At 34.7% G+C, this 4849-nt stretch overlaps 5 non-coding genes across 5 annotated transcripts; 1 reads left to right on the forward strand and 4 right to left on the reverse strand.

The window, feature by feature from the left end:
- Positions 1-571: 571 nt before the first annotated feature.
- TRNAP-AGG lies at positions 572-643 on the reverse strand. The gene has a single exon. It is a non-coding gene; the product is annotated as a tRNA-Pro (tRNA).
- A 242-nt stretch (positions 644-885) lies between these two features.
- TRNAP-AGG lies at positions 886-957 on the reverse strand. The gene has a single exon. It is a non-coding gene; the product is annotated as a tRNA-Pro (tRNA).
- A 263-nt stretch (positions 958-1220) lies between these two features.
- On the reverse strand, positions 1221-1292 carry TRNAP-AGG. The gene has a single exon. It is a non-coding gene; the product is annotated as a tRNA-Pro (tRNA).
- Positions 1293-2567: 1275 nt separating this feature from the next.
- On the forward strand, positions 2568-2639 carry TRNAP-UGG. The gene has a single exon. It is a non-coding gene; the product is annotated as a tRNA-Pro (tRNA).
- A 978-nt stretch (positions 2640-3617) lies between these two features.
- On the reverse strand, positions 3618-3689 carry TRNAP-CGG. The gene has a single exon. It is a non-coding gene; the product is annotated as a tRNA-Pro (tRNA).
- Between the last annotated feature and the right edge of the window lie 1160 nt (positions 3690-4849).

Consider the following 4849-nt stretch of genomic DNA (forward strand, 5'->3'; position numbering starts at 1 on the left):
ACACAAATGAAAGAGAAAGTAATATCTGACTCACCAAAAAACATTGGCATCCTTGCGGCATCTTTTATTTGGGATAACAATATTTCGAAGATATGAGTTTGTTTGACAATAAAACATCATCGCTATGGATGCATGCTACCCATACTACGAAACCATGGTAGCCTAAACGCGCGCGCGCATCCTTGCATTACGTAACAATAGGTAAGCGCGATGAAGATATCGAAAAAGACACATTCTTAGTGAGTGAACTCATCTGAAATGACACAACATTTAGTAGCAATCATTTGTTAAGAGTTTCGCTTTTGGAAGTTGTGACAATATTTAGGAAAAGAATTTTGACCTCCGTAACTGCTAGACCATTTTAGAACACAGGAAAAAAATATATCCTCTCGCGAAAAAAAAAAACTAATGCAAAGAGTCCGCGTCTTTCTTTGAAATAAAACTTGAATTATATTTGTCTTTATTGAGGATAATCGGAATGTTTTCAGGAAGAACATTTATCGAACAATTTAACGAATATGTTTTTTTAATTAATTTTTATAACAAAAATTTTAAAGAGCTAAATTATTGCGGGCTTGTCCGGGAGTCGAACCCGAGACCTATCGCACCCTAAGCGAGAATCATGCCACTAGACCAACAAACCATGCTAGCATATTTTAGATTACCCTCTCTTTAAAAAAAAATTGCAAATTTCTTTGGATTTAATTTTGACGAAGACATATATTTGAAGGACACATAAGAATGCCATTAACGATTCCTTCTACAAAAAAAACAATAAGACACGACGAACAAATTATATAAATGTTCGAGATTTAAAAAATTTAAAAAATGTCCGCGATTTGTGTAATCCTAGACGGCTGACCCGGAATAAAAAGCAAAAACTTGGGGCTTGTCCGGGAGTTGAACCCGGGACCTCTCGCACCCTAAGCGAGAATCATGCCACTAGACCAACAAACCATGCTTTCATATTTTAGATTACCCTTTCTGTAAAAGAAAATACTAGCAATTTCTTTTGGCTTAATTTTTGACGAAGAGTTATACATAAAAGACAAATGATAATGTCATTAACGATTCCTTAAACAAAATAAAGAAAGAAAACGAAAAAGATGACATGACATCAAAAATTGTATAAATGTTCGAGATCACAATTTTTTTTAAAAACATGACCGCGATTTGTGTAATCCTAGACGTCTGACCCGGAATATAAAGCAAAAACTTCGGGGCTTGTCCGGGAGTCGAACCCGGGACCTCTCGCACCCTAAGCGAGAATCATGCCACTAGACCAACAAACCATGCTTGCATATTTAGATTACCCTTTCTGTAAAAGAAAACACTAGCAATTTCTTTTGGCTTAAGTTTTGACGAAGAGATATATTTAAAGGACACATAAGAATGTCATTAACGATTCCTTCTACAAAATAAAGAAAGAAAACGAGAAGCCATGACATCAAAAATTGTATAAATTTTCGAGATTAAAAAAAATGAAAAAATGACCGCGATTTGTGTCATCCTACACGGGTTACCCAGAATATAAAGCAAAAATTTGGGGCTTGTCCGGGAGACGAACCCGGGACCTTTCGCACCCTAAGCGAGAATCATGCAACTAGAATTTAATTTTAACAAAGGAAATATGAATTCAAACTTATATTAAAGCTTACAGGTTTATCCTTTCATATGACAGCACATTGTGTTTGCCTAACGAAAGGGGACATCCCCTATCCTGGGGAGTGTTTCACAAAGATCCTGAGTAGAACTTAACACTAAGTTGGACTTAAAAAGTATGGACAGCCATTGGAGCCTTAAAATGAAATATATTCAAAAGCAAAAATTGGAGTATTTTAGACTTTTCATCAATTCCACATCAAGAACATGAAATCTCCCATGATAATAAAAAATATGAATGATTTGAATCAACATTTTATGCCTTCTAAAAAAAAAATACAAAATGTTTTCAAGGATGCTAATGGCTTCCCATAAATTTTAAGTCCAACTTAGAGATAAGTTAAATTTAGGATCTTAGTGAAACACCCCCCTGGAGTGCCGCCCGTGCAACATTTTTAAAATGTTATAAGAAATTGATCCTAAAGGAGTTCTTTATTATGTATAGGACGACATATTCTGTCATATTTTCATTTCATTTCAAGTACCTATTTATTTTCCAAAGTAGAACATTTTCCTAAGCAGAACCTTATGACAACTTCGTACACGTCATTTTTGGATTGAGCCTGCAATTCTTCGCGTTTTATAAAGCGACATATACCATTAGAATAATAATACGCCGGTTTAATCTCATAACTGTCCAGAGGCTGTTCAAAATATGAATGCTCCGTCCCAAATAGAGTCTTAAAACGTTTAATATTATTTACTTTGTATTGTTTTACAAGCCACTCTGTTGAATCAGGTGTTTCAATAAGCTTTTGTTTGCATTTTTTAAGCGTCGGTATACAGATTGCATATCAATTAGTTAGGCTCTATAAAGCTGCAACATATTCTATGTGGTGCATCAGTCATCCACTCGTATATCCACTGGAGAAATTAGATCTAAATTTCCACTCGACATCAAGCAAGGCTTGTTGGTCTAGTGGCATGATTCTCGCTTTGGGTGCGAGAGGCCCCGGGTTCGATTCCCGGACAAGCCCCGTGTATTCTTTTTTGTAATGAATGTCGAAGATGAGCAAATATTTCAATGATTCAATGTCAATTACTGCTGGTGTCAATAACCAATAAACCCGTTCTATTGCTGTTCAAAACATGTGGTTTATGTATATTATGCCAATAGTAATCATGATCGTCGTCTTACGAGTCATGACTAACACTTTGTGACCCTATTGATGATGACGTTCCAACCACTGTTTATCCTGGGCATAGCGACAAGCTGTGGAGATGTTCATGCCAGTAATCTCTTTTATTCCGTCAGCCCATCGAACTTTTGGTCTACCATGTTTCCGTTGACCCTCAACCACCTGCCCTAAACATGACCTTGGGTAATGATCTTCTCTCCAAGAAATGAGTCCAAAATACTGCAACTTGTTAATAATTTGATTTATGAGCTTTTCCGCATGATTCATGATCATGAAAGCTACATTTTCATGTCAATTAATATACATTACCATGATCATTAATATCAATAAAAGTTTTAATACCGGAGTACAAAGTGCATAACCAAACAAATGGGGGACTTTTATTTCAATTTCAATTTCTAATCATAAATATCTTGATAATCAGATAGGTGATCGGCTTCTTAAAATTCATGGGGTTCCTGACTCACCAAAAGATTTTATAATTATCATTGCAGCATGAGCTAAATCCAAGATTTTGTTTCAGCATCTGAGACAAAGTTACCCAATCCCTTTAAGCACCCTTTATTAGGTGAACCGGCAAATTTGAACCCTGTTGACCCGTATTTGGAGGGGTGCGGAAAATGAGGCTGTAATTTGCTTTTGTGCAATAAAGGAAAGAGTAAATACTTTTTATTCTTTTATATTTGTATTCCACATTCATTCCCTTTTAAATTTGGATCTAGTTGTATTTTCATCGGATAGGGTCTTTAACATCGAAATCTACTCAGCGAACAAACGTGTAGTTGTAGTCCTGGCTGGTTTACACAGGCAAAATAGGGGCTTGTCCGGGAGTCGAACCCGGGACCTCTCGCACCCGAAGCGAGAATCATACCACTAGACCAACAAGCCGCTTCATGAGTACTGAATTAAATAGTTTTGTTATGAATTAATAATAGAATACATCACGCAGTTAAACCTTGATTGTACACCAACCAACAGCATCATCTTCACTTTTCTCAAAATTCTTTTCTGAAAAATAAACAGGTTTAGTTATGTAATTCAATTCATCTGAATATTTCTCTCCCAAACCCGTGGATCCCAAGTATTTGATTCACCTGCAATCCATAATGGCATCTGTATAGATGAAAGTCACATTATGTCTTTTCAAATTATTGTTATTATTGATATAATGTGTTAATTTCCAAGGAATTTACATGTTTTGTTAAATTTCTTTAGTAATGTTAGCAATGTTTGATCTTCTTGGTAATTTAAGTAATGTTAATTTGTTCAGTTATGTTAGAAATATTTGATCTTCTTGTTAATTTAAGTAATGATAATTTGTTAAGTTAGTTTAGTAATATTTTGTTTTCTTGGTAATTTGAGTAATGTTAATTCCATTATTAATACTGATTTTATACTGATTTTTGTTTCAAGTAATTTTGATTTGTGTACATGTACAGCGCTTTGAAACTTTTGTCACAAGCGCTATATAAATTTGTCATATTATTATTATTAATATTGCCTCCATAAATTGGTGATACGTCGGACAATCCTCTTGTTGGCGTTTCAGTCGTGGAGAAAAACTGTGGTATGCATCAAAGTAGTAAACAGGGCAGCATTTCACGAAGTACAAGTTCACCGACAACCCATTGTAAGGCGTGTATAATACATATATCCCCGTTTGTAATGGGATATCAGTGAACTTGTACTTAAGAAGATTTTGTGAAACGATCCCTGGCCTATTCCAAACACATTTTTCTCTTTTTAAAAGACTTTTTTTATATTTTACGAATTACAAAACGTTTCTGTCCTTGAGGGCAAAACAATATTTCTTGCCAGCTGCATTGGTGTTATAAAAGTGTATGTATATTTAGCATTTGTGGAGCTGCTTCACGTATTAATATCTAAATGTGTTTGATTGTAATGATTTATCATGTTTGATTTTATGAGCCTGTTAAAGGGTATGACAAGGTCATTCCCATAATAAGCATACGAGTAAATAATGTTATTAAATCTCATAAACATCTGCCATGTGAATAAACTATCAGATAAATGCTTATATTTATACT

Source organism: Strongylocentrotus purpuratus, unplaced genomic scaffold (assembly GCF_000002235.5).
Source record: "Strongylocentrotus purpuratus isolate Spur 01 unplaced genomic scaffold, Spur_5.0 spur5_scaffold_16, whole genome shotgun sequence".
NCBI lineage: Eukaryota > Metazoa > Echinodermata > Echinoidea > Camarodonta > Strongylocentrotidae > Strongylocentrotus > Strongylocentrotus purpuratus.